General features: G+C 41.2%; 1 protein-coding gene and 1 long non-coding RNA gene across 3 annotated transcripts in view; one reads left to right on the top strand and one right to left on the bottom strand.

Moving 5' to 3' along the window:
* The window catches only part of CDH13 (cadherin 13), a 1,101,550-nt gene that overhangs the window by 668,867 nt on the left and 409,470 nt on the right, over positions 1–23,213 (bottom strand). The gene's annotated exons all lie outside the window — the stretch shown is intronic.
* Positions 5,471–18,665, top strand: LOC131499805 (uncharacterized). The gene is made up of 3 exons (XR_009256072.1): positions 5,471–5,998; positions 8,577–8,642; positions 18,300–18,665. It is a non-coding gene; the product is annotated as an uncharacterized LOC131499805 (long non-coding RNA).

The raw sequence follows: 23,213 nt of genomic DNA, 5'->3' as shown, positions 1-23,213 counted from the left end.
AGACTAACTTTATCAAGTGCATACACTCAGAGACAGCAGGAAACTGTCCCCAGTCCATCCGTCTGCATCTACAGTTCAAGCTCTCAGTACATCCATTTCCTGGGAATTGATACATAAGAGGGAAAAGGGCAGTTGCCCCATCCTGACCCCTGAAGGCCACTCATTCATCCCTCTATGCTTCTCAGAAGTGCCAGGTAGGGGTGTACTGAAGGATCAAATCCACATTCAGGATCTGGCACATGGTAGGCATCCAATATAGTCTAGCTTTCTTCCCAGCTTGCTCTACCGAATAGCTAAGGATTGCAAAATGGGTCCTTGTTTGTTTTAGATACCTTTACCAATTCAGGAGCAGATGCTTTAGATTGTGGTTCTTTTTCCAGGCTATGAGAATCACCTGTGGAGCATTTTAAAAAAATAGCAATATCTTCTCAACTCCCAACCAAGATTCTGGTATAACTCAACTGGTCTCAGGACAGGGCACTAGTATCTCTTTCAAGCTCTCCAGATGAATCTAATGCAGCTGGGGCCAAGAACCAGGGCCTCAGACAATGGACTTCCTGTCAAGATGCAGGTTTCCACATTTCCCAGCCACCCTTGGCACAGAGAGGAGGTTGGGGACCTAGCATGCCAGGAACTGCTATTCCCTTGCCTTAAGAAAGGGCAGTTTTAACAGTAGGTATCTAAGCCCTTTTCCAATCCTGGTTCATGTGTAGCAGCCCTGTGACCTTGGGTGGACCACCTATCTTCTTTCCACCTCAATGACTTCATCTATAAAGTGGGACATTACAGTACCTCCCTCACAGGTACTGTAATTCTTATGGTGAGCATCCAACATGATCATATATACCTACATGACAGTTAGAATAGTGTTCCATGGATAAGAATTATCATTACTCCATCATTACTCCTGTAATCGTGGGCATTAAGGAAGCTACTTTTTCCTTTTCCTGCACAGCTTCCTGCTGCCAGCTGGTTTTCCACCTGCCTCCTGGGTCTTTCCATCTCTTTCTAGTCAGGTACCTATGCTCTGGCCTGCTGGGCTGAGTGTGGTTACCATGGAGATAGTTACTATAGGCACCTCTGCTGGGGCCAAGGGAGTGAGGCAGATGATTCTGATCCAGACTTGCCCATCTTTGAATCCTCCTACTTTTCTTGGCAAAGCCCAACCTCTCTCACGTGAGAGGTTGTGAAGGAAAAAATGACATCAAAGGAATAAAATTACAGGCCCCACCCACAGCAGACTCAACAGAGTTTCGTTAAATATCCTTTAAATAGATTGTTTGTACAGATAACTTCCTACCAATCTAAGGCATTATTTGTCCTAAAAGCACGACACTACACTGAGAGATTCACATTCATGACTGCACTGAATCCTTACATTACCAGTGCAAGGTAGGTAATTTTTTCTTCCTCTCTAGAAACTGAGACTTGGGGAGGTTGAATGAGGTTAAGGCCACACAGTTAGTCTCTGCTAGTCTGCCACGGCAAATATACCCCTTCCTTCAAGGCTCCCAGCCTCATGGTTCTGCCATATTTTCACAGATGATCCATTATTCAGCTAATATTTTTCTTCTACGTGTCTCACTTTATTTATTCTCACAAAATTATTTGAAGATAACATTTATAAAATCTGTTGGATGTGCGAGATGTCCTGTTTTCTAATAATGTTAACTGAAATCTAAGGAGTCAAACGAAAACATTCATTTGTCTTTGCAGCCACTAGAGCCCTCCCGAAAGGCTGGCCAGGGTTCCATTCCTCCGTGCACATCCCTCGTTTAGAAAAACTCATGCCTGGCCCCGCCCTACTCAAGCTTATCATCTACACGGGATCTAACTCCATATGATTATTGGATATAATCCAGAAGGCCCTCTGATTGAAAGAACATATCTAACATAAATAATGCAGATTTGAGAGAGATGCAAACCTTAGAAAGGCACAGATCTAGACTTCGCCAATGAGAGCAACTCTGGCCATAGGTAAATGGCAGATTTGAAATACATGAGGAATACTTTATAAAAAGAAAAAAGTTCACCACACTTTTTTTTTTCTTCTTCCTCCTAGAAAAACAGACTCTACTGCCCCACTGATTACACACTCACCTTAAAATCCCTGTTAAAGGGTGCAACTGATAGCCTCAGCCCTGCATCGTTGTCTTTTTAACTTTGCTGACACAACCAAGATATCAGTGATTCTCAAACTTTTTAACAAAAATTTTTAAGGTTTTATTTATTTATTTTTGAGAGAGGCAGAGACAGCATGAGCAGGAGAAGGGTAGAGAGGGAGAGAGAGAATACCAAGCGGGCTCTGCACTGTTAGTGCAGAGCCCAACGTGGGGCTCAAACCCATGAAACCATGAGATCATGACCTGACCCAAAACCAAGAGTCGGATGTTTAACTGACTAAGCCACCCAGGAGCCCCTCAAACTTTTCATAGAGATTGAGTCAGTGCATGTTTGGGGACACAGAGATCAAAAAACATATTAAGGGTAAAATTGAATAGTTTTTTTTAAGTTTATTTATTTTATTTTATTTTATTTTTGAGAGAGAGAGAGAGAGAGAGCAGGGGAGGGGCAGAGAGAGAGAGCAGGGGAGCGGCAGAGAGAGAGGGAGACATAGAATCCGAAGCCGGCTCCAGCCTTTGAGCTATCAGCACAGAGCCTGATGCGGGGCTCGAAACCACTGACTGTGAGACAAGTCGGGACACTTAACTGATGGAGCCACCCAGGTGCCCCGTCCATCTATCTTTGTTTTTGATGTGTTTCTACAGAAACATCCTCCTAAAGAGCTTGGAATGACACCATGAAAATAATTGAAAGCAAACATTCTAATAAACAATTAAACTTGTGAACAAATACTCAAAATCTCTATCTGAGGGGGAAAATAAACTCTCTGTGCTAATATGAACCTACAAAGGACTTCCTTACATAGTTTATCACTGTGGCATTTAAAATAGCTTCTGGAAAGAAAAAAATATACATATAATATACTGTACATAGGGATTTATTGGAATCAATTGCACAACATCATTCTTTGCGATAATCTTTGAACACCCCAGGAGAAGAAAGGGGGATGTGAAAACTCCCCACCTGGGGGAAAAATGCAAATGAGACAAATGGCACCACTCAGAGTTTCAATTATGCTTTCAGCATGTTTCCACTCAAAAAGTCCTCTGGGCTTAATGCAAATGTCACAAAAAGACAAACTTAAGCTGGGAGACAAAACCACAACTGAAATGGGAAGTTTGGCACGTGAATTAAGGGGCTTAATCTTCCTGACCTTGATTTTATGCTTTTTTATTTCTTTCCTTTGCATGTGGTTCTTGAGGATGAAAATCCAAAAGGCATAGATTTCTTACCATCTTGAAATGTGTGAGCAAGCAAATTAAGCTGTATTATGATCCCAGGAAATATGAAAATGCAAATGGATTTAAATTTATCTGCAAAATATAGATCAGTCCTGCTCATGTAGATAGGTATGTACTAAAATATGGAATTTGTCCTACTCTTATAAGTGTTTTGGGGTCAGTCTATGATCTGTACACTCACATCTTCAATGGGAAAATGGTCCTAAATACATGTATACATTTGTAGAGACTTGAAAATTGGTCTGCACGTGAGTGGTATGTGTACCTCTTAGAGTTGGTGGTCAGACTACTTGTCTGGTTGAGTGAGGATGTGTGTGTGGATCAGTGGGCCCATGGGCTTTGAATGGGTCTTCCTAGGAGCTGAAGGAATCTCCCCCACAGAGAGATACAATTGGGTCTACAGATAACCTGCTTCTAGCCATCTCTAGTCGCGCACAGAAGGGAGTGGCTTTGTTTTAGCAGCTATGCTGGTGAAGGGAAAAGTCCTGATTCATAGCATTTGCCAATGTCTGTGGTGTAAATATTCTAAATATGGCTGATTTCAGCTACCAATGTGCCTTCAGTTGGCTTGCAGATTTTCTAGAAACTTAACCAGCTCTCAGGAGTGCAAGTATCAGCTGGTTCCAGCACACCACTGACACCAGGCAATGACTCTGTCCAGTAGAACCTAAATTGTTTACTCTCCCTTATACCAGATATCCCAGTACCCCTGGCCTCATTAGTAAAACAGAATCCAGTTGTTCTAGTAGCAAGAAGGTCTGCATATTTGTTCATTTGCTAGTCCTTGCCTGGACACGGAAAGCCGTGCCTTTCTGACAACTGAAGTAGCACTTAATTCAGAAACATCAGATGGACTCTCCCCAGGATACAGAGCAAGACTAATTGCTTTTCACATCCCTCAGGATCCCACTGGCATCCAGAGGTACCAACTCCCTTTAAAAGAGCTCATAAGGCTTAGTCCAGAGGCTCTATGGACTTGCCCAACTGAGAGAAACAGAAAGCATTTCTTACGGTTTCCCTGAACTCCTTCATTTCTCAAATGTTCTAGCCAATCTAACTTTCATTAACATATGTTCAGTCCTACCCACATTGGGCCAGATCCCCAGATGATACAATAGGCACCTCCCCCAGCCTTCATTCATTCTACCCTTCTGATTCCTGAACACATTTAATTGTATCCTGTACTCCATTGTTGGCCTGGAATCAGCACTGACATGTGCATAGCTTCTATAAGGTTGTGGGCATGTTCTTACCCATGACTGATTAGCTCTGGAATACATTTCACCTGCAAAGTCTTTGTAGCTTTGATGGGTGCAGAATGCACAGTCTTAATATCATCTTATGTTTTGATTCCAACTTTGATAAAATAGAGTTTCAATTCTATCGAGGCAAAGATATCATAATGAATGATCTTGTCAAGTGATCTTCTGCAGAAACCTATTTTGCCATGTAAACCCTTAAGGGCTTCCTCTTGGAACAAGACAGGGCCCACATCTGCTTTCAGGGCATTTTCTGCCTACCACTAAAAACTGAGCTGCTAGCTCTCAAACCAGTCTTTTCTGTCAGGGTTACATTTCCTCCTGTTACAGATTCTTTAAAACATGGCAGATTGTTTTCTGAAAGAATACTGTGCATCGTCTATCCCACGGTACTTATAATCACTATGAATTTGTATTTCAAATTGGAATTACTTTATATGGCATAGTGCCTGACACAATATACACTCAACCCTGTTCATTGAATGAATAAACAGCAGAACTGCAACCTGACAGCTAAGCAAATTTGAAACTCCCCAAACAAAACTGAGAATGATGGCCCAAACTCATGAAGATTTGAGGAAGTCGATTGAAAGTCACCCGATCAGCGAAATATTAATCACAGACTCAGCAGCTTTGAGAATCACCAAGTCTCAGATTTACAGAGATTCCGTCTCACTGATTTCCATAGGACTAGCACATGTCTCTTACATAGCCTTTAGTTTCTGAGCTATCTAGTAATTATGTGCAAATGTGCCTCCCTCCCTATTTCTGTTAATGATAAGAGAGACTTGGTCCACAGCAACATTCCAGATTTTTGGCCTTGCAGTTGGAGTTGTCTGGGGACATGTGGCAGAGTGTCTTGTCTGAGCCTAAATCATGATTCAGATCCTGATCATGTCTGATGCAATCAGACCTGTGATTTCCCAAGTACCTGTCAACTGCGTGGGCATATCTACATAACAAGGAAGGGACCTGTAAGGAGGACAACTTCTTTGTGGGCACTTAGAGACAGGCAGAAACAGAAGGAATAGACAGAACTCAAAATTGGCTTCCTAGTCTAGCCCCATGGGTTTGTAGTTCAAGAAAGGCATAAGCTATATATACAAGCTTAAAGATGCACAAACCACAGGCAATTTAGGTAATCTCAAGCTCTGTTAGCCTGGTTCCCTACAAACAGCGATGGTGAATGGTGGCTTGGCCCCATTTCTGAATGGAGTACACCTTCACTTTGCTCTCATACAATGGAGGCTATAGTACATGTGGGTCTCCTGGCATCTTGGGGGTTCATGGCTTTGACGATCCAAGAGATGGACTTTGAGAAGCAGCCTTCTCACAAAGAGCCATGAGGACACTCTTCCTTCAACAGCTTTTCAGGTACGTTAAGCAACAAAGAGGCCAGAAGGAGGGGTCCTGGGAGAATAATTTATGAGTTTGGGTGAGGTCTTTCAGAAATCATCTCAACGATGGCCAGGGGAGGGGGTAAGGTGAGGTGTTACAATTGTGCAGGTGGAGGCTATAAGAATGTATAGTGCAAATATTGTTATTTGCATGAACTCCTTATTGTTCAAATACTAGAAAAGCCTGAAGAAATTCAGATTACCATTTGGAAGGACCAGTATTTCTGGATGAAATAATTTGCTTATTTCTAGATTCTTTCAAGTAGAGCCTAAATGGCTATTCAGCAGGAATGGTGTGGAAGAGATTCTGGTGTTGGATGATGTCTCTTACAATTGGGAGATTCTATTATTCTAACTCTCAACATTTTCATCTAGCAACCCATTAAAAATATATTTTTTCCACTTACAGTGCTCAGGATAGTAGGCAGTAAGGGATAAATGCTAACATAAAGATGAATATTATCTTTATGCTAGATTATCTGCCTTCATGATATTCAGTGTCTAGAAGATCTGGAGGGTTGCCCTGTTGAAGGATGAACATTCCATTTCTTCATTGTATCAAAAGGCCAAACAAGCACCACAGGGTAGAAATTACAAGCAAACAAATCATAGGTAAACATAATAACTTATTCCCAGCAGCAAGAGAAAGTCAACTAATGAGCATGCTCATCATTATCAGAAAGCATCCAAGATGAGGGATTATCAACGAGTATTTCTCACTTTATGAAGGAGATGTGTTCTCTAAAAATTGCTTAGAAAGCAAATTCCTGTATATTTTCGCTATGTTTTATTATAAAATTGGATGTGTTCTTCTAAACAATGCTTTGGCCTTAAGCCATAATAAAATTGTGTTTAAGAATGCAGCAACACATTAGAAACATTCGAAGTGATGAATTATAGCTTTTCAGGTAAATATTTATACTAATACATAACCCAAATAGTGAAAGTATACAAATCAACATAGGCACATATTTTAATTGACTATGAGAGTTTGAAGATCTAATTATAACCTTGACGTCACACCATCAATTTACCAAGACAGCATCGTGGATCTAAAGGGCCTTTAGCTTTGACCCAACCTCTTTCCTAGAACTCTAGGTGGAATGATCAACTGGTCTTTTACTACACTACCACGGAAGGTTTCAGAAGGGATTAGGGGGACTTGGAGATGAAAGCAGGTAGGAGTGTAGCAGTGGTAATCCAACATTTGGAAATAAATAAAAATGTTCAAGATGAGCAAACAAACAAAAGTCCTGCAAAATGAGTCTTCAGGGAATGTGTATTGAATCAGATTCTGATTTACAAATAGTAAAATAAATGTATAAGGTGCTACCATTAATAGAGAAGACACAGTCCCATCTCCTAAAGACCTTATAATCTATCATCGGAAGCAGTGCTCAGTAAACAATATCTCTAAATGTTCAAATGGAAAAGAGGAAGGTGGGTTTTGGGAGAAGTAAATGTTAAGTTTGTTTTTTTAAGTTTTTATTTAAATTCCAGTTAATTAACACACAATATAGGATTTGTTTCAAGGGTACAATGTAGTGATTCAACACTTCCATACAATGGCCAGTGCTCATCACAACAAGTGTACCCCTTCATCCCCATCACCTATTTAACCCATTCCCCTACCCATCTCCATTCTGGTAACCATCAGTTTGTTGTCTATAATTAGGAGACAGTTGTCTATAACTGTTTCTTGGTTTGCCTCTCTTTATATAAAATCAACAAACCAATCTGTACGGGGTTAGTTTCCCAACCTACTTGATCCAAGAAAATGGGCAAATTGGCTGGGTATCAAAAATCTGTAATAACATCAGACTCGCTGAGGATTCTAGCAAGACAACATTCACTCCAGTTCTAAACTAGTTCAGTGAACATAAATGCCAACAGTATCCAAGTTAAATGAGTGTTAGCTCATATGAACAGGCATTAATAATCACCTGAAGCATTTCCCTATATCTTCAAGGCACCCTACAAAACCATAATGGTGCTGATTTTTTAGGTTTGACATCTATCTTCTATAGAAGATGTCTTCTACATACGGTTAGATATATACCTATATACAGATATACTTCTGTATATAGTTACATATACTTCTGTAAATAGATAGATATACAGCTATCTTCTATATATAGTTCCTTGCAGAACATTTTATAAATGTCAGGCAGTGCACTAACCACTGACAAATATTTCTTTCATCTTTTCAACAGTCCTTTGATGATAATACCATAGAGATGAGGAAATTGAAGCCCAGAGAGATTAAGCTAATTTCTTCTTTTCTAAATGTTTATTTTTGAGATAGCACATGCGTGAGAGAGAGAATGAGCAGGGGAGGGGCAGAGAGAGAGGGGGACAGAGAATCTGAAGCAGGCTCTGCAGTGTCAGCACAGAGCCCGACAAGGGGCTCAAACTCACAAACCACAAGATCATGGCCTGAGCCAAAGTCAGACGCTTAACTGATGGAGCCACCCAGGGACCCCAAAGCAAACTTCTTTAGGTCACACATCTGTAAGTAGCAGGGCTTGAGCTTGGCTTTTTTACATCTATTGTAGAGTCCTGTCCCAGGTTCTGGGAGAAGATACAGCGGGTGGATTGTTCCAGGACTGGGGGAACCCAAAGTAAGTGTTAGAAGTTATTCTACAGCCTAGGAGCATATGGCTTAACAGAAGTTAGACAGTCTGTCTAGAGCTGAAAGAGGTATCAAAGACAGAGTTGAGTGCAATCTTGAAGTAAGCGATTAGATCCATCAGGGAAAAACCCATACAGCAGAAGCTAGAAGTTTCTGTAGGTCAAAATTTAGGAAACACTTACAATCTGAAGAAGGGTAAGGAAAATGCATGAATGAGGCCCCGCCAGATCATTATGCAGCCCCAGAACATCTAGAAGTATTCAAGAGCTTTTAAAGGCTGGGAGAAAAGCTTACTGTGGAATTTGCTATCAGTGATCTATCTAAAACTTTTATCGAAGAACTATTGAGATCTGGACTTTCTGAAGACCAACATCCTGCTATTGCACTACAAAGCGATCACAGATTCCCAGATCACAGCAAACAAAACATCATGGGGGTGGAGGACAAAAGGAGCATGGCATTTTGATCCATGATCTTAAGTATGGTTTGATTTTCATAAAACTCATAAAGAATCTGTAGACAGTGCGTGGATGAGTATCTTCTGTGTAAAACATCCTGAGGCATTTTGAACAACCCATGCTTCATTCCCTGTGGATACCAAGAATGCTTCTGCACAGAGATGGCCTTATGCCACCTACATTCCAGAGAGGGTTTAGGAACATTTCCTGAAGATAGAGTATTGCTTGGGAGCCCAAGTACACTATCTGAGGCAACAATCCCTCCTAAAGAACAGGCTCAATATTGACAAGGTCGGTGGCTTGATAATAACCAGCAGCTATGCCAATCAAACTTCCATAGAGCGTGGAACACCACTTTCTACACCTTCATAATTTTCTCCTGACCTATCTTTTGGTAACCTGGGAGTACTTTCAGGGCACAAGCCTCTTACAGGTTATCCTTCTGGCTCAGCTCAGTGCTAATCCTGGCAAGAGCTGGCAATCAGAAATATTAGCCGACTCTTTGGTTGCAACCAATTAATTCATTCAGCTTCTTCCCTAATTGTGGTGGGTGAGACGCTCGCCAGCTGTGATAACAAATTGGTTCTGTCTAGTTGACAAAACCTTATCAGGAAATTAAAATAAGATGATCTGGCTTACAATACATGAAGCACAATTAATTCTTGTATGCATATATGGCTTTCTGATGTAAGCAAGAAAATGATCATCCCTGTAGGTCATGTCTATTCATCCTCCAGTTGCCAAGAGATTTTCATTGCATCCCTTATGCCATATGGCATCGTCTCTAGCTTCAGCCTCGTGGGAATGGAGGAGGATGCCTGCCAAGAGCGTCTCATCACTTGTTAAAGGTGTCCCATTTTCTTGTGATTTCTTCACTCAACAATAGCCCATGTTCATTTCCTAAGGAAGTCAAAGCCACTGCGTCTAAAGGCCTTTGTTCCGCTTCCCACCCTACCTAAATTATCATGGGACGAGCATGAGCCAAATGTAAATCATAGCTTTCCATCAAAACTGGCAACTTTTGCAATTGAAGGATTCTTATATGGGATCTCAAGTATATTGCTGTGATTATAGAAGGCCCCACGTGTCTGAAAATGTTCTTTTTGCACATACCCACGGCAAGTCTAAGGTTCCTGAAATTTATTGCCAGTGCTTTTTCTTTATATATATATGCTGCAAGCCGAAACATATGGTCCCACACAACTGTGATATTTACGATAATGAATCACAGATGTTTAAATGGATGTAATCTGAAAACACTTAAATGCTAAGATGCCGAAATCTTACTGCAAACATTGCAAAGTGAGGACCTTTGGATTATGTTCATTTTCAGACATTATCACTAGGAATAGGACTTTACATATCCTGGGAAAATAGCAGGAAGAAAGAAATGACTCCCACTCCCCACTCGAAGAAATACAGTGTTCAAAGTAAACAAGGAACTCCAAGGGTGTAGATTTGATAACTGAAGTGTAGTCCCTTCTAGAATTAAGGGTGAGCTTGCCACAGTGGGCATTTTTTTTACTGTGCAACTGTCTTATAATTCACATTGTATTAATGGTTATTTTTAAATACAAAAAAATTAAAAAATTTATTTGCGTGAAGTGGAAAACACACCCACTTACCGTTCGTCGCCTCTCATTTGTCCCATTAACCACCACACAATTTGACATATATTCTACCAGATTTACAAACTATACCCACACACATCCCATAAGTAATCTTGTTCTTCTATTACACACATTTTTCTAATACATTTTATGGAAATTCATATAGATCTACTCGATTCTTCTCCATGACTGCATAACAGCTCTTAGTATGGATGTGCTATTATTAAAACAGTTCCCTGTGGCTGGACGCTCAGTTTTTCCTGTTTCAAAATTATTAACTATGTAGTAGTAAACACTTTACACCTGCCTTTTTGCACATATGTGCAAGTATTTTTCTCCAGTTGAGACTCATCTTGGAAACTGCTGATTCAAAAGAAATACCCATTTAAAATTTACTTAGACACTGACAAATGGTCCACCCAGAAAGGCTTTATTGATTTGGACTCTAATCCAAAGTGCATTAGAGTTCTCTTTCCTCACACTAACAGTGGAAAACACAGTCTTTGTATTTTTTGCCAGTTTGATAGTTGGAAGAAAGGTGTGTTGTTAGTATGTGTATTAATGAAGAATTGTGAGGTTACTAGGCATTGGCTCATACAACTGGCTTTACTTCCTTTTCTGTGAATTTCGGGGTCTGCCAGAGTATTTAGGAATTCAGACTGTCAAGTTGTCATTCAAATTGTTGCTTGCTTTTTTTCCCTTGCCAGACTCGAAGCTTCTTAAAGGAGGGAACTGTGTCTTAAGCCATGTTCTCTCTGTTGTTCAGCTGACACCAGGCATCTGTGTTTTATTACACCTGCTCACATGCAAGAGGCCAATGTTTCTCTGCCAGTACGCAGCTCCTTACCAGAGTCCCACTTTCAGAGAGGAGACTCACTTCAACGCCTCCCTCTCTGTCTGGGCTCCTTTCCCTCTCAGGCTGTGCCTCTCCCTTACCAGAAAAAAGCCTCACACCTGCAGGGACTTGATCAGCACAGTAACCCATGTATTTCAGTACTAGCACAGAGCCAAACAGTAGGCACTTAGTACATATTTTGTAAATGCCTCTATCTGTGTGTTGTGATCTGTCAAACGGTTCTGACTCCAGATAAAACAGTGGCACCCAACTTTGAAAGGAGAACCGTTGTTCTTAATGCCCTTTCTGTTTTTCTGCTCCTGTTCTGTGCTGATGGACAGCAGGGAGTGTCAGGGTTCTTCCTGAGGTTTTAATCCCCACTTTGTGGACCAGCATTTGGGACATACACAGAGACTGTGAAAATGAGAAACAAGAAGCTTGTGGGTCAACGTGTGACCAAATATCCCTCTAAGCCAGGAGTCAGGAGTTGACAGCCTGCAGCTCACAATCTGCTTTTGTCAACAGAGTTTTATTGGAACATAGCCACACTCTTTATTTACATGTTGTCTGTGGCTGTTTTTGGTCTACAACTGCAGGATCAAATAGTTGTAAAATAGACCGTCCGGTTCACAAAGCCTAAAATATTTATTATCTGGATCTTGGCAGAAGAAGTTTGCTGATCTATGCTATAGGCCAAGGTCACATCCCTACCCTGCCCCCCACCACACTCTTCAAGGTATCTGCTCTCAGCCACCTGGGTGCTAGGACAAGGAGACTCATCTACAATGTACTTTGCAGTCAGTTTCGTGATTAGCCACAAAGACTATCAGCAGAGTGGGGAAAATGACTCACATACACTTACCTAAATGTTATCTCAATGCCTGAGTATTGCCTTTAATTTTCCAAAATAAAATCTGGTGGGAGATATTTTCCATTCAAAATAGGTCCTCAAGAGGATTAACTTTTTAAATACACTTTTAAAATCCATTATCTGCAGTCATTAAATATATGGACAAGCATTCTTGGAAAAGATGAATATATCCAGAAGAGCAGAAGGAAATTGTGTATATCTATATTTTTATGTCTCTAAAGCAATAATTTAATTTACAACCAAGAAATTAGCTGAGAATCATGCTTTTGATCAAATTCACACATAAAACTGTTTGTCTTCAAGGTCTGTTTCCCACAATGAAAATAATCTGTCATCTTTTAATGCGATTTGTCATTAATTTTTGTTTCTTTTCTTGTAGAGAGTCTGTCATCACTTTCCCCTAAATCACTACGATGTCTGCTTTTCTGCACTCTCTCAGTGAAGTCCCTTGAAAATTTAGCTTCCCAGAAAATGAAATAGGAATTATTCAGCCCAAAGGTGATAGGGAAATAGTTATTTTATTTTATCTTATTTTTCTCACAAGGATCCAGCTCATTAGCAAAGAGCAAAGCACCATTTCTTTAAAAAAAAAAAAAAAAAAGAAGCCCCATTTCTTTGAGCAAAGGGGCAAAAGGAAGAAAGATAGAAACCAAAAACCCTCAAACTGGTTTAACATCTCCATAAAGTCAGATGCTGTATTGGAACTGGAAAAGGATCATTACTGTGTGTTTTATGTACCTAAAAATCCACTGAACTCAGGAAAGTCCCACATTTAAACTATAGCACATATTCCCTCTGTAGTTTTGTAAGTTTGCACTAGGTGGTTTCCTGGGTTCTTACTTAGTGCCTTTTAAGCCTGGGTATCATGGATATGAATTCTTCCTTCATCATCAGAGTCCTGGGAAGAAGGACCCAGTTTTGGACTCGGATGGGCATGAAAATGACACCTGGTGATATTAACTCAGCAATACTAGGAAAAAAAGGAAGAAAGGAAGGAAGGAAGGAAGGAAGGAAGGAAGGAAGGAAGGAAGGAAGGAAGGAAGGAAGGAGGGAGGGAGGGAGGGAGGGAGGGAGGGAGGGAGGGAGGGAGGGAGGAAGGAAGGAAGGAAGGAAGGAAGGAAGGAAGGAAGGAAGGAAGGAAGGAAGGAAGGAAGGGAATCCCTCATAGTGAGAAATTTGAAAATAGTAGTAACAGCTGGAATGATAGAACAGGTGCAGTGCTCAGCCACAGACCCTCTGAGGAAGGTGGGCCCTGGTAGGCACGAGACCCCTGGCTCTACGGAGCCTCTTGTTGAGTTTGAGTGTGGAAGTTCAGGAAGGTAAAATACAGTGGTTCCTAAGGGCTCTGCATAATGAAAGATGAACTGGGAGAAGAATAATTCAGACAGGAAGGTGTGAGGAGCAGATTTGGGGATGGAAGGGAGAGAAGAAAGGGGGAAGCCAGAGAGACAGTGAAAGATCATGAATGTAGCCTTGCAACCTTAAACCCTCAGTAAACTCTGCCTTGTTCACAAGTGTGCAGGTGTGTGTGTGTATGTGTGTGTGTGTGTGTCTGCAATCTGGCATAGGGGTCATGTCTCCACTGTATACATAAAAAAGCAGAAAACATAAAGGCAGAGGACCCAGAGGCAAGAAAGGTCATAAGGATGTGAACTCCTAGAAATTGATATAAATTAAGGGAAGGGCTTTGGATCTCCACAATTTATGCGGCTATGAAGTTAGGGCTCAATTTCAGTTTAACCCTATAGGGGTTAAAGAGTGCCTGTGAACATCAGATTGACATTTAATATTTATTCAGCTCTTTCCACAAGTTAAGCGGTGTTGTTGAGATGTTGCATGGCTTAAACAAAAATAATATTAATTTTTCACAACTCTGAGTGATACTGGTGCTGTTTCCCCATTTTACAGATGAAGAAACCGAGCCAACAGGGAAGCTTTATGATTTTTTAATGTTTATTTTTGAGAGAGAGAGAGTGAGAGAGGGGGAGGGGCAGAGAGGGGATAGGGGACTGAAATGGGCTCCACGCTGACAGCAGCAAGCCCCACGTGGGGCTTGAACTCATGAACAGCAGATTATGCATGACCTGAGCGGAAGTCAGAAGCTCAACCCAGTGAGCCACTCAGGCGCCCCCTACAGGGAAGCTTCATACCTGTGAAGTTATACCTTTATGACAGGTATAGAAGAATTTGGTCTCCAAACAAGTCTGCCTGACCTCAAAGCTCATGCCTCTCGCTACTTTGCTCTGCTGTCCCTCATCTGCTCAGCAAATGGAGTCTCGAGAATTGTGATGGGTTCCATATGCATAAAACAGATGGACAGTCAGCCTCTGTCCTTATTGATAGCAAGTCTGGTCAGTGAGTCAGGCATTTGAAATTAGGTGGTGGGTTGCATACTGGGGAACACAGAAGTGTGAACGGAGTTCTCCAGGAAGAAAAGTAGAACAAGTAGTCTGGTTTGAGCCTGAGCCATGGAAGGCTTCACGGAAGACATGACATTTGAGCTCCGCGTCAAAGGACAAGGAGAACCAAACAGCTGGTTCCCACAACTGACTGCAAAGAAGTTTGCTACTAGTGCCAGACATCAAAAATGGATTCTGACGGATTCTGCCAAAGGAGGTTTCTAGTCCAAGATTCACAAATCATCTCTAATTCCATAAAAAAAAAAAAAAAATTAACTCTGATTCAGTGGGAGTCTGGGTAGCTATCACTAGAGCCTTCATCAACCCTGTTTGTAGCAGATCTGTCCACAAGATGATGTTTTTGAAAGTCTTCTGAGCAACTACAAAGCACAATAGAAATTTCAAAGTGGGAAGGAGGAAAGAAAATAGGCAGGGGAAATGAAATGTGTGTGAGATGGGGCAGGGTTCCTCTTGATTAAATTTTCAAAAGGAGATAATAAATTAGGAGAAAATGTAAGAACAAAGATGGCTGTATGGTTTCTACTTTTGCCTGAAAACAAGCAAAGAAGCAACAAACCCTCAATTTTCATTTATGAGAGTTAGCTTTGTTTCTCTGTAGTTCAAGTTTCCGGTCATAGTTAATTCAAGTGGGAAGGGTTTTTACTGATGTTGAAAATAGGTAACCTCTCTGATCTTCAATGTGTTTATGGGGAAAAGGATAGGATTGGCAAAGTGTGGCCCCACAAACTAGCAGCATCAGCATCACGTAGAGGCTTGTTGGAAATGCAGACTCATGGGCCCCACCTGAGGCCAGGTAAATGAGAGACTCTGGGGGCAGAGCCCTGCCATCTGTGTTTGAACATGCCCTCCAGCAGATTCTGGTTCACGTTCAAGAATGACAGCTCCCAGCGCAAATAATCTTCCAGATGACTGGACAGCTACTGAATCAATAATTCAATTAAAAACATTATCCAGTATCAAGTAAGCACTATTTGAAACTAATCTTTTTAAAATAAAGAATATCTATTACATATACAGGGAGCTTTGGAGCCAGAGTGTACAGATGTGAAGAGTCTTTCCGCCCAGCTGTATGAGATTTTACACAGAATCTCCAACACTTGATTTCCTGATCTGCAAAATGGGAATAATTATGCCTGTTGCCTAGAGTTGTCTTGAGAAAGAAAGAAAGAAAGAAAGAAAGAAAGAAAGAAAGAAAGAAAGAAAGAAAGAAAGAAAGAAAGAGCGGACGTGAAGCATCTGTAAGATAGGAGGGCCCCTAAAATAGTTGTGTGTGTAAGTTTGTTTAAATAATGGACTCAACCACCACACTTCTCATTTAATGAACATCATAATCTATGGGCGACTGGGTGGCTCAGTCGGTTGAGCGCCCAACTTCGGCTCAGGTCATGATCTCACAGTTTGTGAGTTCGAGCCCCGCGTCGGGCTCTGTGCTCTCAGTTCAGAGCCTGGAGCCTGCTTTGGATTCTGTGTCTCCCTCTCTCTCTGTTCCTCCCCCACTCACGCTCTGTCTCTGTCTCTCAAAAAATGAATAAACGTTAAAAAAATTAAAAAAAAATAAACACCATAATCTAATCAAATAAAAAAAAAACACCAACTCTTACTGATCCACTCTGCTTAAATCAAGAGGGCTGTTTTTCTGGAACACAGTCTCCCAAAGGAGATGTGTTTCCTCAGAAAATGCAATATAATGGATGATCACATATAAAGGGCCAGTTATATGTCATTTGATCACTCATCCTCTTCGATGTGGTAGACTTGAAGCACCAATTTATGAAACTGAAAGGAAGGAGGAAGACCTCATCCTGGCCTGGACCACCATAGTCTTCTGCCTGGAATACTCCAATAGCTTCCACACTAGTGCCCCCAGTTTCCTCCCCATCCATACCCACCCCAAATAGCCTCAATACAGCCAAGAAAGGCCCATTTCATGTTTCTGTAACCCCTTTACTCAAAAGCATCTCATTTGGAGTCAAAGCCAAGTTCTTACCCTAAGCAACGACAACCTATGTAACTAGTTCATATTATGCATTGTGTCCTTCTCCTCTGCCTTCACTTACTCACTCTAGACTCACTGGCCTCCTGGCTCTTTCTCAAACTCCCAGGCATGCTCCTGCCTCAGGACCTTTACATGTGCTATGCCCTCTGCTGCAATGGTCTTTCCCTACACACTTAAGGCTCTCCCCTATTTCCTAACTTCCTCTCAATACCTACTCAAGTGTTACCTTTGTTAGATGGCCTCCCATCTAACATTTCAATATTTCCCTACCCTGACATTTCTCTGGTTCTTTTTTTGTCTTTGGCACTTCCCATTATCAAAATGTATTCCACAGTATATTTACACTACTTATTGTTTTCATCTTTCTCAAGAGGGCAAGTTCAGGGTAGCTCAATAGCCTGGAAAAGTGCCTGGCACATGATAAATCAATACACAGTGAATCAACCAATGAACCAATGAATGAATTGGATTTCATCATTTTCATTCCTTTACTTAGCTATTGTCATCTACCAAGCAATTAATGATGAGGGAAATTAGCAAAGTCAGTAGGTAGATAACCAACTGGAGAAAAGGACAAATACAATGTGATCTTTGTAGTTGTTTTTTGGCCATGTACATAAATATAAGAAAAGAAAAAGAAGAAGAAAAAACCTTAAATGCATAATAATTTCAAGACATTTCCTCTCAAGTTTTTTTGTGTTTTAGCCCTTAGGGAAAGTTTCTCAAGGCAACAATAGAATTTAGAGTGAGAACTTGAAACCCACAGCTCAAAACGTAACAAGTTATAAAACCAAGGACAAGATAACCTGCATTCTGAACTGTAGTTTCCTCATCTGTGAAATAGATTGCATAGTGATACACAAAACTCATGGGACCAGATTGAAGAATAAATGAGTGTTCATAGATCCCTTGCCATGGTGTTCAGCAGAGTAAAAAGTCAGTAAATATGGCTACAGCTATCATAGGAGTGTGAGTCACTTGAATCTAGGTGTTCTGGAGAACATGGAATAGAGGCAACATTTTATGTATTTTTTTAAATTTTATTTATTTATTTTAGAGAGAGAGAGAGAGAGAGAGAGAGAAGCAGAGGGAGAGAGAGAGAGAATCTCAAGCAGGCCCAGCGTGGAGGCCAACATGGGGCTGAATCCCATGACCCTGAGATCATGACCTTAGCCAAAATCAGGAATTGGACACTCAACTGACTGGGCCACCCAGGTGGCCCTAGATGCACCATTTTAATGGCAAATCAGATCATTCCTATTTGAGTGAATTTCAGAAACTGGAGTTATTCTACTCTAACTCGGTCAAATATTGCATTGGGATGAAACCAGTTTTTGAATATAAAATTGCCGCCATTTTGAAAAGATCTACATTTTAAACATCAATAACGGCTCCTCATTCCCCGCACACACTGGTGGAGTTATGGCTCACTTCACTTATTTTCTTGTTTACACAGGTCACCAGCACACCAGTGATTACAAAAGTGAATAATCCTTGTTCGGACCTGGGCTGTCAACAAAGACTGAGTGAATGGCAGCACAGAGAATGGTGTACCAAGCAGTCAAGCAGTGGGCCAGCCTTCCCCAGCCACCTCTTCTCTCTCAGGCTAAGCCTTTGATGTGCCCCAGAAAGGCAGGTTTCAGCATTTTTCACAAAGGAGCTGCCGTAGAGAAACTAAGTTGTGTCCATCAAAACCATTTATGAGATAGGGTCTAAATTGTGTTTTCTTATGCAACTGGGAAAACGTCTCAGATCACATTTTTCCTTTCTCTGCATTAATAGAAGATCATATTTTCACTTGGGTCTAAAAACAGACACCTAACATGGCAATAAACTCCTTCATAGTAATTAACTATTGTGTTGGGACTTTTTTGTATGTGTTAACTATGTGGTTGTGATTTGAAAGTACTCTCCTTGAGTATCCAGAAGATGAAAATTACCATAAAATTTTGAGTTAAAGGATTATTTATTATTTATTACCAGAAAGGATTTGAGTTTCAATTCAGCATTGTGTACCTAAAACACAAGCCACCTTAAGCTACTGACTTCAAGGACACTAAATGCAGGGCTGAACCTAGACAGAGTACATTTCAAAATGATTTTAAATTACACCGTAAATTGAAAATTAAGGACTCTTGACTCATTAAAAATGAATGACAAACAAAACACTCATTGCAGGACCAGGATGTTCTGAATAACAGAGCAGAGGTCATATTTTAAAGCAAATCTTTCAATGTCTTCTATTTGTGTTGAACCACTATCAACAAGGATACCCTATGACCTTCTATAATTTTTGTCTTAAACGTCCTGGTACGAATTATTTTAAAGAGATTGAGAGTGGTTGGTTCAGTTAAGCATCCACCTCTTAATTTTGGCTCAAGTCATGATCTCAGGGTCGTGGGATCAAGCTCCACTTCAGGCTTCACACCGAATGTGGAGCCTGTTTGAGATCCTCTCTCTCTTCCTCTGCCCTTCTCCCCTACTTGTGCTCTCTCCCTCTCAAATAAGAAAGAATAATTAAAAAAATGAAGACAAAGCAAAGTGTGCAGAGCCTAGTTCTCCTGTCTGAGACAGAGAATCAACTAGGCTGCTCCTGGGGAGGATGTGAGTGTGAACTGTGATGAGTGAACATTGCTTCTGAAGCATAGTGTACCAGGGGACAAGTCCTGGGCATCTGGGAGGAAAAGAAGGTAGACACACACCTAGCTGGAGATTCTCCTTTGTCTTGGTCCTTCGCATTAGGAAGATAGCGCTCAGTGCTCTACCTGGAAACTGGACATTTCAAGGCTTAAGGCTGTTGGTGGGAGTGGCCTAGATCAGTGTGGGAGGGACAATGAGCTCTGAGAGGTCTCTTGCTTGCAGCTAAGTGACTCTAGGATGACACTTTACGATGTCTACATGCAACAGAAGGTAGGGGACTAGAAATAAATGAGATTTGAAGAAGGAGAAAGAATGCAGGGGTGGGGCAGAGCTTGGAATTTATGGGCTTTGGTGGAGAAATTCTCTCTTCTCCCGACTAAGTCTTTAAGTTAAGATATAGCAAGAAATTCATCCAAAATCCAATAGAAAGCTAGGTCTTCCTGAAGTAATGGAATCTTACTTCCACACTCTGGGCTGTACCTGGGCACATGGCTACTTGGCTAGAAAGCACTTCCCTGCCTCCCTTGCAGCTGTGTGTGGTCATGTGATTCACCTCTGGTCAATGGAGAATGGAGGAAAGTGGGAGGAAGGCTTGCAGTAAATGTCCTTAAAAAAAAAAAAAAAAGAAAAAGATTCATCCTCTTCTCTTCCTTCTTGTCCCCTTCTAGAAGGCTGGATATGGTGTAGGACATAGGGAAGACAATAATACCCTAGAGGGTGTCAGAACAGGTCTGCCTATGACCTAAGAGTCCAATGATACTTGGGGTTGCAAAGCTACTACAACGTGCTGAACATACCACCACAGAAGGCAAACCACAGCCCTGATCTTTTCCAAACATGGGTCCTGGATTCCATTGTGGATCCCCTGCCTGACCTGACTGGTTTATGAGAAAGATGTACATTTCTGTTTTGTTTCAGCCTCTGCTTTTGGACCATCTTTATTGTAGCTATTAGCCAATCCCCTAACTAATTTGGATGCCCAGGTCTGAGCTGCCACTATATATTGTTAATTCAGAGTTCTTTCCAACACACATCCTTTTGAGCCTACAGAGCTTTTTTTCAGCCTTCCCTGTCCCTCTCTTTGTCCTTCCCCATCCAACTCCCTGCCATCGACAAGAATGGCTATAGGAGAATGCCAACATCCACTGGGTCAGGAATGGGGTCCAGTTCTCCTGTGAGCATGTTCTATTGCCAGGCTCAGTTCTATGAAACCACATCCCTGAACCCATGAACATTTCCTCGCCAAGCCAGAATCTCCCTCATTTACATAAATCATTTTTCAGACAGTATTTATTGAGCGTCTACTTCAGCACAACTCACTGAATTGTCTTGATTCTCCTACCTCTTCCCTTATTAATATGATAAAGAAGTATAGTATTTACATGAAACAAATACACCTGGAATTTTTCCCCAAACCAACCAAATGAAAATAGAAAAGAAGTGGCAGAGAGGCATCATAAATATGCAAGTTTCTGTTTATACAGAATTATTTAGGAGATGGAGCATGCCAGTTAAGCACTGATCACATATCTTTAACTACTTCCATTAGATATTCAGACGGTCCTTTGCATGGAAGAGTAGGAGTTGCCCAGGGGGCTTAGTAATCCCCTCTGGGCTCTAATGTCAGGAGCAGAAGGTAGAGCTTGGTTTTGGTTCCTCCACCAGTGTATTTCTCTGGTTTCTTCTGGTAACACACCAGGACATGACATACAGTGAGCAATATGGGAGGCAAATCGGATGAAGCCTGAGAGGTTTGCAACTGGGATACAACTGCTTGAATTAGGAATAGGTGTCTTCTCTGTTCTCTTTTCTGTGTTGAGGGGCTGCTACCAATGATAATGTGTGACTACCCTGATTTTTACATTTATTTATTCTCCTTACACGGCATTTCTCCTTTTGTCCCTCTTCACGAATATGGCTTTTTGGGATATTAAGAAAAACACACACACTTAAGCCATTTAAAGAGATAAATTTTCAGTCCAGTGCTACCTGGAGTCACAAAGCTACTGCACGAGTCCAAGGACATAATGGGAGACAGCTGTGCACAGCCCAACCTTTGCCAAAGTAGGAGCCCCTCTAATCTCCCAAGGGCACTTCTTAGCTCAAAGCACATTTGCATTGACCTCAGAAGCAAGCGAGCTTATTGAGATTGTCATATGAGTTTAAACACTTGCAGGTGAATTTTAAACAAGATAACAAATATTTATATAAGCCATTCCTGTGCTGGAGAAAGGACATTGAATTTGGATTCCTATTCGAGTGCCACCATATATGAGCTGAGTAATCTTAAGCAGAGCATCAGAGTTTTATCTGTTAAGTGGGGATTTTATACCTACCTCTCTAGGCTGTTGTAAGAATGCCATGAAATAATATACATAGTATATGCTCAATAAAGATATGCTGAGTAAATGGATAAACCCAAGTAAAAAAAAGTTCTACATGTTCTGGTCTTTTGACCCTTGCTTCCTGATAGTTCCTTCAATATGCCAGGCACCTCCAGTCCCAGGACTGGGAACATTTCATATCCCTCTCTCTCCAAGGCTTTTCCTCCATACCCCTATGTGACGTGTTCCCTCTCTTCCTTCAAGTTCCACTTGAACACCCCCTTCTTAGTAAGGTCTTGCCTGATGAGGCTTAATTTACAACCACACCCCTTCCCTTAATCCCAGTCTCCTTGTCCTGCTTCATTATGCTCTATCTTACTGATCACAATAAAAAAAAAACAATACATTTTACTTATTTCTTGGGTGTCTGCACCCAGCTGGAATGAAAACATCACAAGGGCAGGGATTTTTGTCTGTTAAGTTCACTGTATTCATCTCCTAGGGCTGCCGTAACAAACTACCACAAACGTTGTGTTTAAAACAACTTAAGGTAAGTTTACTTTTCTCACCTGAAGAAGTACTGCTTCAGGTGTGGCTCAAGTGCACAGCATTTCCTGAGGAATTCAGTGATATGGAAAAGGCAGAAAATTCTGCCACTTGGAAGGCCCTCCCATGACTGCCCTTTCCCCAGTCCAAAGTGATCTCCACTGTAGCTTGAGGGACACTCCCGACCAAATAGGATTTGGATTCATTGCCATGCATGAGGTGCGTCAAGTGTCTTCTGGTCGGATCCAATCATCTGCGGGCATAAATGACTACACAGAGCCCCTTCTGATGGGAGAAGCAAAATGTGAGATTCATTTCTAAGAATGGAACATCCATTAACATGGCTGCCAGATAATTCCTCAGAACCTTCCTGATTTGCATAAATACCTCCCAGTCAATTTCTATTTTTCTTAAATTAAAATGAAAGCGGCAGTTCCACGTCTGAGGCCCTGGCCACAGTCTGGCAGGTGTACATTCATGTGAGCAACAATGGCTTGAATACTGGACCAGCGGAGTAGGTAGAGACGGAAAAGTATCCATTGTCAGTGTTGGTCACTATTTGCTTGAACATACTGAATAATCCTCATGTGCACGGACAATAAGCTCATTTAAATGGGTTATAGGAATTCCAAACAATGCAAGACGACTTGTGCTAAGCGACCCAAAGACAGGGCTATAAGTGCATTCTCAGGAATTTATTATTTTTTTTTATCATTGCAAGAATTGTATAAAAATGGAATTGCCAAAGTAGTTCACATTGACAAGCATGAGTCGCTTGTCTCCTCTGTGCAGGCTTTACACAGAGTAGGCACTGTAGGGGGTTTTAATAATGAATATAAAGTCATCTTTTCCCTCAAGGA

This window comes from Neofelis nebulosa, chromosome 17 (assembly GCF_028018385.1).
Source record: "Neofelis nebulosa isolate mNeoNeb1 chromosome 17, mNeoNeb1.pri, whole genome shotgun sequence".
In the NCBI taxonomy this organism is placed as follows: domain Eukaryota; kingdom Metazoa; phylum Chordata; class Mammalia; order Carnivora; family Felidae; genus Neofelis; species Neofelis nebulosa.
This window is presented reverse-complemented; position numbering and strand designations above follow the sequence as displayed.